The sequence below is a fragment of the Capsicum annuum genome, chromosome 7 (assembly GCF_002878395.1).
Source record: "Capsicum annuum cultivar UCD-10X-F1 chromosome 7, UCD10Xv1.1, whole genome shotgun sequence".
Taxonomy (NCBI): domain Eukaryota; kingdom Viridiplantae; phylum Streptophyta; class Magnoliopsida; order Solanales; family Solanaceae; genus Capsicum; species Capsicum annuum.
The window spans coordinates 90,950,556-90,963,719 of record NC_061117.1 but is presented as its reverse complement, the minus strand read 5'-3'; positions in this window follow the sequence as shown (position 1 = coordinate 90,963,719).

The window sequence follows — 13,164 nt, the reverse complement described above, 5'->3', positions numbered from 1 at the left end:
ATTTATCTTATAAGTAGCTAGTTTTTCCTATTGGGATTATGCGAGAAGGTGAAATTACATATGGGTTCTAATTTATTTGTGCATATAATAATGTATTGATTGATGGGTTCTATTATTGCTTGATTAAATCGGTTGGGATTTGTGAGAGAAAACCCTAAATACTCAAATGGATTTGTAGGTAAAAATTCTAATTTCTTGAAAGCTCAATCTATCTTCGAAAGAAGGGTTTGGGTGAATAATAAGAACCATCATCTTTGAAAGAGAGATATGGGAACCAAAGTAATAGTAGACAATTGTTGGCATAGTTTGCTAAATTTTCACTATCTTAGACATAAGAGTGATTGTGAAGTTACCTATTCCTTGGGTATCATCCTAGAAATAGGGATGCCTAATTGAGGTATTGGGTGGTTTTATTTGACATACTCGTTACGAACTCAAAAGAGTCAATGAGTGAAATATTTGAGGCTATGTTGACAAATTAGCCCCAAATTATCATGTGTCCAGGCATATTTTTCCCCTATGAAAGCATAATACCAAGATCCGTGCCTAATTGCTTAGACTCTAAGTATTCTAGCCCCAATTTTTTACTCGAAAAACCCAAAAAGAAATATTTAGTGTGATATCTTTAGAATCCCCCATTTTTATATTTTGTACTATTAGTTTGAATTTAGATAGTATCTATCATTCCAAACTAAATTAGCCGCCACTCATATTGCTCCTCGTGGATTCGACCCCGACTACAAAGTTGGGTAAGTATATTGCTGATGACCTCCTTGCATATAAAATTGACGTGTAAGTTGAGCTTTATCAAATTTACCACTCATTTACATCAAAAATTCGTACACATTACAATGATTTAAAGGTATGAATGAGACAAGTTTGTTAGTTGAATGCACTAATTTTGACATTTTGCAGGCATGCAGGTAATGTGAAAGAAAGATGTGGATTTTAGTTGAAAAGAAACTAAAAGGATAAGAAAAGTGCATGCTGGAAGATCCTACACATAATCAGGCTCAATTACCACACCTGTGATTTGAGGTATTCGATCGCGGCTAGTCCACTTTGGTCAGTAACTATAATTGCAAGATCTGACGGCACTCGCGCCAGCTACAATCACAGAAAAGATGCAGTGATCGCGTCCTAGCAGGTTTATGCCAAGGTGCAATTCTGTCATTAGACACAACCGACCCTAAATCCCTTGCAAGGCTAAAACACTTTCCCATTTGGTATTCCATACTTTGAACAATTGAATTTTGAATAATTTATAACCCTACTAATAAGGAAAACTCCCATGTTTGAATTTTCCAATTTGAGTTTTTTGAAATTAAAGTTAAATTGAAGAACATTCTAATTTTCCATTGCCATGGATTTCATATATCTCTTCTCCTTAACTCTATGAGTAGATAAACTTTCTTGTCTTGAGATTATGTTGAACTAAGGTGCAATTATGTATGGGTTGTGATGCATTTGTGTAGATTCTAGTTTGTTGAGGATGGGTTTCATTATTGCTTGCTTGAATTAGTTGGGGTTTATGGGTGAAAACCCCAAATGCCTAAGATGGATTTGTGAGTGAAAACCCCAAATGCCTAAGATGGATTTGTGGGTGAAAACCCCAAGTTCTTAAAAGCTCACATCATTCTTGGAAGAGAAATGTGGTGAACTTTTAGAACACATATCATCCTTAAAAGAGGTATATGGGTAACAAGGCAATATTGGACAATATTAGATGTAGTTTGTTCTTTCGTCACTATCTTCAAAATAAGGGTGAGTAGAGAGTTAGCTGTGTCTTTGGCATCTTTCTAGATTTAGGGATACCCAATTAAGGTATTAGGTGGGTTTAATTGACACACTTATGAGATACTCGAAAGAGTCATGAGTGATATTTAATGAGGTTTTGTTGACAAACTAGCCTCAAGGATCTTTAATCTAGCCTACCATATGTTAATGACTAGAATTTGCACCAATTCATCATGCACCCATGCATAACTTGCCCTTAGGTAGACATAATTCCAAGATGCTTCTAATATTTAATTTTCAATCATAATTGTTGCCTATTGGTTGTTAGCTTGAATAAACTTTGATAAAACCATATCCTAAATCAACCCTCCATGTTAAATCATGTATTTCCCTTTATTTACATTATGAGTATCTTTTTATCAACTATTAACACCTATAATATTAGAAGGCTAATTACACTTCTCTAGTATTCAACCTCAACATAAGTTGAGTTTTATCGGCAATGATCATCCTCTACCAAATACAATGATATAGGTGAGGATAAATCAAATGGCGCCGTTGTCGGGGAATGAAATTTAGTTTTCGCTTATAAGTTGTTGAGTTTTGCTTTGGGTATAGCCATAGTGGTGTGTATTTATTTTTGTTGTTGTTTTTGTTTCCTTTTAGGTGATTTCCATAGTGTCCATGGAAGTATGATTGACAATGCAAGTAATGCGGAGTCTTTTGATGGCCTCCTTGATGATGAGTAACAACTAAATGACATTGGACATGCAAGTGTCATTCGTATCCCACCTGCTCATGGGAATGAGGTATTTTATGTCACGAGTGTTATGTTATATATGCTCCAAATTAAAGGACTTTGGGGGGGGGTAAGCTTATGAGGACCCCAACTTGCATTTGAAGAATTTCATAGAAGTGTGTGACCCTTTTGATATTGCACACATAACTGTAGAGTCCATCCAGTTGTGACTCTTCTCATTTTCTTTAATAGGTGATGCAGTATTGTGGCTTTGATCTCTCCCAGATGAGTCAATTAATTCTTGCGATGAACTTACCGTTTCCTTTCTTGACCGGTATATCCCACCATCAAAGATGTTACAATTGCGTGTCAAAATCATCAAATTTTATCAATTGAACGGAGAAACTCTTTATGAGGTGTGGGAAAGATTCAATGGTAATCTAATTCAATGCCCCAACCACAAGGTACCGAAGAAGATTCTTCTCCAAATCTTCTATCGAGCTTTAGATCAATTCATTAAAACGTGGTAGACAATGCGACATGGGGCTCTCTAATAAAGTTGACTTATTATGCGGATACAAAATTGCTTAAGAAAGTGACCAAGCAAAATCGGGGAAGGCACATTCTTGATACTGAGGTACCAAAAGGAACCCATACTAACTCCTTTGTTGATAAATAGCAAAAGAAGAGATGAAGAGAGGAAGGAAAACATGGCAAAAATGATGACACAATTGGAGCTTCTAACTAAGCATGTGATGGGTGCACCCATAAAAATGGTGAATGTCGTGGAGTCCACACCCTATGATGGTAAAGAGGCTAAGAGGTTTGATGAAAATATTTAGTATTTGGCTAACTATTTGGGGGTTCCCGCCCGATCTATCAAAGGCAAGGTGGGAACCAAGTTTGGATGGATAATGATTGTGACCATGATTGGAGGGATAATGACCAAGAGTATGATCATTATATTCCCCCTGTGAATGGGCAAATAACAAAGATGAAAATCCTATTGACCCCTATAAATACAAAATTGAAGATGTCTTGGAAAGATCTTGATGAAAGTGGAGGGAACGGATAAGATGGTCCATGAATTAAAAGATTACTTTTAGCAAATCAACCAAATAGTTGTATCCCACTCCTCTTCGATTAAATAATTAGAATAAACAAATTAGCCAAATCTTCTCTCAACTGAATGCTAGACCAGAGGGGGCCTTCCATGTGACACTATTGTGAACTCAAAAAATGAGGCTTATGTTTTAGCTATAGTCACTAGGAGTGGCAAGACCCTCGGTGATCATTTGAGGGATGTTAATGGAGAAAGTGTGGGCGAGAAACAACCCAAGATTAAGCACATGAATGTGAATAAAAAGCTTGTGGTTGAGTCAAAAGAAAAAACTCTGAAATCTCAAGAAAAAAGGTGATAAGAAAAACTGGTGGAACTTGATGAAAAGGTGGTCGAAAATGATGAGCCACAAAGTGATACATTGTCCACCATGCAAATATCTCCTCCATTTCCACAAAGGCTTAAGAGAAAAGTGGAGAACGACAAGCTCATGAAATTCATGGCTAACCTTAGCAACCTCTCTATTAATATCCTGTTACTTGAGGATATCTAAGAGATTCTAGGGTACGCTAAGCTTATGAAGAAATTGATGTCGAGAAAAATCTTGTTGAGGGTGACGCAATTGAAATTTCCTATGGGTTAAGCACTATCATTCATAGTGAGATAGCGAAAAAGAAGAAAAATCCTAGGGCCTTTATGTGAAGTTGGTGCAAGTATCAATCTTATGCCCTTCGCAATATACTGAAGGCTTGGAATAAGCACCCCTACTCCAAAATTGATAAGGCTTTTAATGGCAAAACGATCTATCAAGGGACCGATCGTGGTTTTTTTGACATGTTAGTGATAGTGGATATATTCATCCTTCCAACGAATTTTGTGGTGATAGATTGTGATATTGACCAAGAGGTATATATTATCCTAGGTTGACATTTCCTTGACTCCGAAAGAGCTATAGTTGATTTAGAGTTGGGTAAAATAAAGTTTAGGGTCCATGAAATAGGGAGGGCCTAAATTTATGTTTTTCATTGTTAAATCCTTGTTAAATTATACTTGTGTGGTGGTTCATTATTGTGAATGGTGTGTACATATGTGGGGAAGACTTGAGTACCCAGATTGCATTAGAAATTGATAAAAATATTAGTACATACCAAGTGCTCAATCAAATGCCCAAATGTTTCATAATTGGTTATTTTACATTCTTGGGGCATATCGAGTGCTTAGGAACCTTGTTCAATGTACTTAATGATAACTTTCTATTTTAGAACATGATTTGGCCTTGAAAGTGAAATTGTGAAATATTGTAAATCTGGCCAGGTCTGGCCTTAGATACCGCGATCGCGGTCATTGGATAGCGATCGCGACACTACAATCGTGGCTTAGTGGCCCGTAATCACCATATTTGAGGCTGAACTTCTCCTGGGCCAAAAATTTGCACTTCTAATTTTGTCCAAAAACCACCATGTAACCATTCCATGAGCTTTATTAGATAGCATAACATAGTTTGTGCATGAAAATATTGATGATAAATGTTCTTGTGTTGTTTTAATCCTTTTCAGGTTTATATCATGGGATACTATGATCAAGTTTATTTCATGGCCCCTGAGTGCCACAATATGTACTATGGTGATCTTCAAAAAATAAATTTGTTTCTTAAAAGGGGAATATGCTTGGAGAAGGTGCTGTAAAAGCTTTCGACATTTCATGACAGATTTGTGGCCATAGGATGGAGGTACTTTGACTAGTAGCTTTGTTGGGCAAATGAGCAGTGGGTATGAGAATTCTTTGCTAATCTTAGCATAGTATCTTTCTCAGACCCAATTATTAGGATCCAAGAAAAGATGCTGAAGTTTGGAGCTAAAGAAATAAATGACATCTGTGGGCTACCAAATGCAAAGATGGATCAATTTATGGCTAAAAGGTGTGAACCGAGGAGTTGGACATTAGAGAAGTTATGTTTCGGCAAGGAGGTCACTTGGAAGGCTACACAGAGGAACATATCAATGAATGACTTCACTGCTGAGGACTGGATTTGGTTGAACATCATTTGAAGTTGGGTTTCCCTATGCACCCATATGACCGTGGTTCCAGATTTGTGTGCCTAGATGGTTACTTGCATACGAGATATCATTCCTTTGAATATTGTTCGACTTGTGGTCTCTGATATAAAGTTCTTCAAGAACCACGGTTGTACACATCTCTTATCCCCTCTTTTATTACTGAGTTGTGTAGAAGAGCTGGGGTTGTGGAGTACCCTGGAGACATATGGGTGCGCTATGGCACCCCTATTTATCCTTTCAAAATTTAGGGTGATGGTGCATCGGGACAGAGAAAGAAGAGAAAGATCGACTTGGGCAAGTCGACATGTGATGAGACAAAGTCTTACAGGCCATCGATAGCTAGCCCTTTTGAGGATATCATTATTGATTTGAGGAAGATTAGGGAGCTTTTGTTGGGACCGGGAGATTCCTCTACCACCCATCATTCATATGTGTCCCAATTTGATTATGATAAGTATTTGGTGGATCAACAGACATTGGGAGCCACTATTTCTAGGCTTGAGAGCAGTTACTCATCATTGGCACAATCTCACAGAGAGCTCTGGGACTCATATGAGAAGATCAAGAAAATGGAGAAGAAGAGGGATAAGTTTTTTAGCAAGATGTGGGATGGGTGAAGGGAAAAGAAGAGGGACAAGTTCTTTAAAAATATATGGAAGGGGGTGAAGGGCCTTTAGAAGGTCCTAAAACCTTGAGATAGAATTCCTTCCTCCTGAGTTAAGAGTGGTGATAAGGCCCCAGCTGAGTGGTTCAGTTAGAATGATGTTGGAGATGATGCAGAGTTTGAGGGTGAGACCAGCTCTTGATGTGGTTTTAGGGAGCACCTTTTTCTCCTTTTATGATTTATTATTTAATCAGTGAGGTCAATATAAACTATTGAGTTGGGGTTCCTATCTCTATATTTATTCATTTTGTCCTGTATTATTGAGATATTTCTGGATGTATCTATGTTATTTTGGATGATTTTTATTTCTATGGGTTATAATATTCATGCACTCTAATGGTGCCCACATTTTATGGATTAGTTGTTTGTTTCATTGTTTATATTTTTACTTTATCTTTATCGTGATTAGGTTTTGAGCCATGGATGCAGGGTAAGTTTAAGTACCCGTAGCATTAGATTTACAAATAGAAGGAAAATTAAAGTACCTATAGCATTTTGGATTTTGGATCGTACTTATACCTTTGGTGAAGTCTTAGTAGCCATATGATCTACCCATATGAAAGCTGTATGAAAGTCGAAATATGAGACTTCGGCTTGGTTTGGTTCCATAAATAGCAAACCGTACATGGTTCAAATACGAAGCAAACGGCCCCCTCGGTCCAATTTTTTTTTCAAAAATAAAGGGGCACGAATGTGAGAAACTTTGTAACAATACTTTACCTATTTTTGTGAACCCAATGTTTTGGCTAGTAGAAATTGGTAGATACTTTATTTTGTCTCTAGTGGGAAGGGTAATTGATCCCCTTTGAAGAGTTTGCATGCCATATGCGTTGAGCATATTTGTCTAAATCTCATGCATACTTATACCATGTAGAACTTGCCCCGTTATTCTCTTAAGGCTAATTTTGATTATGCTTGGTTGGTGAAATGATCCCAGGCCATCTTTGTGAACATAAGAACCCTTTTTAGCCTAAATAGCCTACCCATGCATAGAATAAAACCTTTATTTACCCAATTTGCACCTTTACATCTTTCTTTGGAAACTACATTACAAGATTTCAACTATTCAAAGTTTTTCCCTCTCTTGAACCCTACCCCTCTTGAACATAAAAAAATGAAAATTAAGGCCAAATGCTTAAGTTAGGGGTGGTAAGATTGGAAGAGATGACCTTGGGCCAAGGTAGTGTAAGTGGATTCCTATGAGCTAAGCAATGAAAAAGTGAAAAAGAAAAGAATGATGAAATGAAGAATGGGGCATTAATTTCAAAAGAAATAAGTGAATGAAAAATGCTCTCAAAATGTGGGGTAAATCAAGGTAGCTAAAATAGGCATGTGTAAAGTGTGAAAACAAAAAAAGTGGTCCATGGTCAAAAGTTGGATGGAATAGTGTGATGTAGATATTCAAGAAGGGTATAGCCACTTTGTTCCTAAATGATATCCTTTCCTTTCCTAAACCTATGTTACAAGCTTAAAAAGCCATTCGAGATCTCCAACCAAGTGTACTCATTATAGTGGCAATTGAAAATAAGGGCAAGACTATGGTATGGTACTTGTTAGCATCGATAGTCTTTGTGAGAGAGAGAGAGAGAGAGAAAGATTCACAATTAAATCCTTTATTTCACATTAGATAATTTGGAGTATGTGGGATATCCTTCTTGTGAGGAGGCATGTAAACAACTTGAGGTAGGTGATATTGTCATCTTTCAAAAAATGAGGTAAAAGAGGTATAGTGGATTTGAGGTCAAGAGGGAGTCACTTCTAGAGTGTTAGTGATTGTTGCATTGTTGTTCCTTAAAGTCCATTGCATCTTTAAAAGTGAATTTCATGATGAGGGGTGTCGTGAGATTAGCTTTGCTCATGTTTGAAGAGCTACTTGAGGTAGTAATTAAGTTTAAAGTCATTGTAATCACTGGGTTGCATAAATAGGCTTAAATTTGCATTATCTCATTAAGTAAGAGGTAGTGTTGCTTGAGGACAAACAAAGGTTTAAGGTGGGGGTGTTGATGAGTGGTGAATTTACCACTTATTTACATCATAAATTCGTGCATTCTACTATGATTTGAAGGTATGAATAAGATAAGTTTGTTAGTTGAAAGTACTAATTTCCACATTTTGCAGGTATACAAATGAGAAAGAAAAATGTGGATTATAGCTGAAAAGGAACCAAAAGGAGAAGAAAAGTGCAAGCTGGAAGACCCTATATGTAATCAGGCTCAATTACCGCTGCTATATATAGTTTTGATGATGAGCAGCTAATCTGCAAGGGACCAAGTCCCTGGACAGGCAAAGTACTTTACAGCTAGCACATGATATCTATACAATTTTGTCCTCTTGTCTAACAAACTTGCAAGTGCTATTTTGTACTAACTTGGATAGGTGGTCCAATGGTATTTCAGCCCTAATCATCACCTAGCTATAAAATAAAAGAGACACCTCTTCAACAATTTGTTTTTGCATATTCTAAATAGTGAAATGAGAGGCAGTAAAACCTCATTTCTACACTACTAAAGTTCTTAGCTGACTATTTATTCTTAAATTGAACTTGTTCTTGAGTGAGTGCTCAATTGTAACAGAACTACTCATGTTATAAGAGTAGTGTTTTCTTTTTGATCGAGCTTCTTAGGTGGAGTTACCAAAGTTTATTGCTGATTAGAGTTATCTAGAGGGAGTGTCCTTGGTAGAGTTACCAAGATAAGCTTGTATTAGAGTTACTACTTGCACAAGGATCCTAGAGGTAGGCTAAAATCTTACTGTAATTAGGAGGAGGTTGATTATAGTGTATTTGGAGGTGCTTGTGAGGGCAAGCTATGGTTTTTCTCTTCTTGGATTTCCACATACAAATCTTGTGTTCTTACATTTTTGCACTGCCTTTATTTTTAGTACCTCATGGTTTCACTAAAGTTCTATCACTTGTAATTGATCCTGAAGGACCTAGTCCCTCACTCTGTGGTGCAACCCCAAGGGTTCATCAACCGTAATCACGGTTAGTCCACTCTGGTCAGCAACTGTGATTGTAAGGATATGAAGGCATTTGCGGCAGCCGTGATCAGGAAAAATCTGTTGTGATCGTAGCTTAGCAAGTTTAGCTTAGGGGAAATTCTATCATTGTACACAGCTGAGCCCAAATACCTTAAAAGGCTAAAACCCTTTCCCATTTGGTATTCCATACTTTGAAAACCCTAAGCTCTTGAAAGCTCACATCATCCTTGAAAGAGGGATGTGGGTGAACTTTTAGAACCCATATCATCCTTGAAAGAGGGATATAGGTGACAAGCCAATATTGGAAAATATTAGATGTACTTTGTTCATTGTCACTATATTAGAAATAAGGGTGAGTAAAGAGTTGACTATGTCTTGGGCATCTTCTTAGAAATAGGAATGCCCAAATGAGGTATAAGATGGGTTTAATTGGCACATTCGTGAGGTACCTGAAAGGGTCAATAGTGTTATTCATGAGGTTTTGTTAACAAACTAGCCTCAAGGATCTTCAACCTAGACTACCATAACGTTAATGACTAGAATTTGTACCAAATCATCATACGCCCATGCATAACTTGCCCTTAGGTAGACAAAATTCCAAGATCCTTCTCATATTGAATTTTTAATCACAGTTGTTGCATATTAATTGTTAGCTTGAGTAGACTTTGATAAAACCACATTCCAAACCAACCCCCATTTTAAATCATGTATTTTACTTTATTTACTTTACAAGTATCTTTTTTGCAACTATTAATACCCATAAGATTAGAAGGCTAATTCCATTCCTCGAGGATTCACCTTAATATAAGTTGAGTTTTATTTATAACAATCGTCCTCTACCAAATGCAATGGTATTGGTGAGCGTAAATCATAAAGCAATGTTAGGTCTCTCAAGCGATGACCGCTTAAGCAGCCCAGTGTCCGATTAAGTGGTATCCACATACCTATTAACGGTATAAATTCCCCACTTATCCTTGTTTTTACCAATCTTCAATCATTATCTAGGATATTGAACTCTAAAAAGTGGGAAAACATATGAGAATCATTTGTGGGTGATTTTGGAGTTTGGGTAAAGTTAATATATGTATTTCTTCTTCGAATCTGTTGTAAGCTTCCATTATTTTCATGGTTAATTTTTCCATCTTTAGCTAAAATCCTTAAAAGCTTGGTAGCTTGATTGTAGCACCCTTAGATCTCAGAATTCACCGATTTTGAGGGTAAAGGTTCCTTAAGCATAAAGGGACATTATGTTGGTTTTGAAACTGCAGATTCCGCAAACTGTCCCAACATGGGATTGTCACATAATTTGGGACACAAAGCACAATAGTGCAATATGGATATCATTGTTCATGTTTTGATGAATAGATTGTTATTTTGATAGCATAGCACTATGCGGAAGCTTCTCAGTAAGGGAAATTAGTAATTTAGCAGATTCTTTGGGCCTTTATTCAACATCTAGGTAGGCTAGGTTTACCCTCTTAATATATTGAGCTATTTCATAGTATGATTATGATATTATGATAGATATAGGATGGGATTTAGTTCTTTAAAGTATGATTGAAAATATTTGGGTTAGTTAGACTATTTAGGCTACCTTGAAATTGTAATTTTAGGTGTAATTTGGCTTAGCTGCTCATGTTTTAGGATAAATTGATATCTTAGGGATAATCGGAGATTATTTAAAATCTAGAAATAAATTCATATACCGCAACCTAGTTTGGGATAAATTTGCCTAAAAATGGATTTTGAAGATTAGAAGTGGGCCCCTCCGCCTACCTTATGCCAAGACTTGTGTTAGCTTTTGTAGACTCAACTATGCATAATTTACCCTTATTAATGCTTATTTGAGGACTTTGAAGTTATCACATTTTTATTGGTTATGCTAGTTTGGTAGTTGAGAGGTACTGCTAATTTCGAGTAAGTTTTGGTAGATAATTATTGTGATTTAGTGATATGGCTTATGATTATGGTTTTTTTACGTGGTCAATTTATATGATCTAATAATGTATGATTTCTATTTCAAATTTGATAATTTATAATGATAATGATGTATATATGAGTCCAGTTCAGGTTCGACAATTGATGATGATGTGGATAATATAAGTTCTGGTTCAAGTTTGCCAAATAATGGTAATGATGATATTACTATTGAGTTTTAGTTCAAGTCCGATATTTTAGGAGTTATTTATGATATGATATGGTTTTTAGGGATTCTTTGTTTTGGCATGGTAATTGTTAATTTATGGTTATTATGTTATTTACTTTCCTTGACTATACCCTCTAAGCTTATGGGAGCCTTCATTGGGTTATTTACTTTTCCGTATTTATTGGCTTATGGGGGCAGATCTTTTAGTTATTGTTGTGTGATCATTGCATTACTATTTCATATGTATTTATTTATTCATGTACAATAGTTTTGGAGCTTATTTCTAGGTTTGCCTCTTTTATCTTGACTTAACTTATTTTATCTTGCATCTTATCATATTTATATCATTATTTATCTTAGTCGACAGATGATGCCTATAGAGTACGCATAGGTTTGGTACTCATACTACACTTTTGTACCTTTTTGGTGAAGATCCAAGTTTTAGTAGCCATCGTTGATTCAACAATCATGCCGAGTTGATTTCAGAGGTATGGTAAGCTCTCAGAGTTGGAGTTGTCCTTTTTTCTTCTAATTATCCATGTCTAATATTTTATTTTCAATATAGATTGTATTTTACTATTCAATACTTATATTTCGGTCATTATATCTCTTTTACTAATATTACTGAGTCTTGGGATAGTTGTTGCTCTCTTATCTATCTATTAGACTGCTATAATTGGTTTATTTCAATTTTAACTCTTTAAATTATAATTTTCGTCTTTTAGGCCAATTTTTAACCAAGTTAGCCCATTGCGTGTATCTCTAGGCTACAATTTGGCTCACCTACTAGCAGGATAAGGTAGGTTCCATCATTACTTATAAATTGGGTCATGACAAATTAGTATCAGAGCCTAGGTTTCACCAGAATTTTTGGTACAAGAGCAAACGTCTAGTACAATCCCCGCTTATAAAAATAATAGCGTTTGTTTCTTATATTTAGGTGGCTATAAGACATTCTTAGGAGTTCTTCACTTCTTTCACTCATTTTTTGCTAAGAGTTTGAGTTGGTTTCTAAAGCATTCCTTTGGTTTCACTCCTTCATAGATGGCTAAGACACGTGCTACTGCTATATGAAATAATGTTCTCGAGACCAAGCTTAGGGATCCTGTTACTATTCATTGACGGCCTATAGGTTGTGGACATCCTAGGGATGTGTCCTTAGATAGGGACCAAGATAGGGGTCTTCGTCGAACCCTATTCCTACTCCCGAGCCAAAGATTCTTCCACCCCAGCCAGTGGTGCGCCATGGACCAGCCTAGACTCCACTAGGTTTATTTATTCTTCAGTTCTCACAAATTCTTTGGTTCCGCTTTTGGGATTAGTTGGTTGTGCACAGTATGATGGTGCACAGTTTACAAATTAGAGTAGCAATGAGGCGCCTATAGCTTTGGTTCCCAGATTTGATATCCCTCTTGGGTTGGTAATTCCCAGTTTGCTATTTCTATTAAGGAGTAGAAGCTGTGCAGATTCTTGTGATTGTCTCCACCTAGTTTTTCCAGTGCACCGCATAAGGATGCATATGATTTCTTGATTACTTTTGAGGATAGGCTCTATAATTTGGGCCTATTTGAGACTTATGGTGTGGATTACACTATTATTCAGTTAAACGTGGTAGCTCAACATTGGTGGGGAGGTCATCCTGATTCCAAGATAGCTGGATCTCCCCCATTGACATGGACTCAACTCTCCAAGATCTTCTTGGTGAAGTATATGCATCGCAATATTAGATATCATTTGAGGGATCACTCTTCGAGGTTGCAGCAAGCCTCCATGAATGTTGTG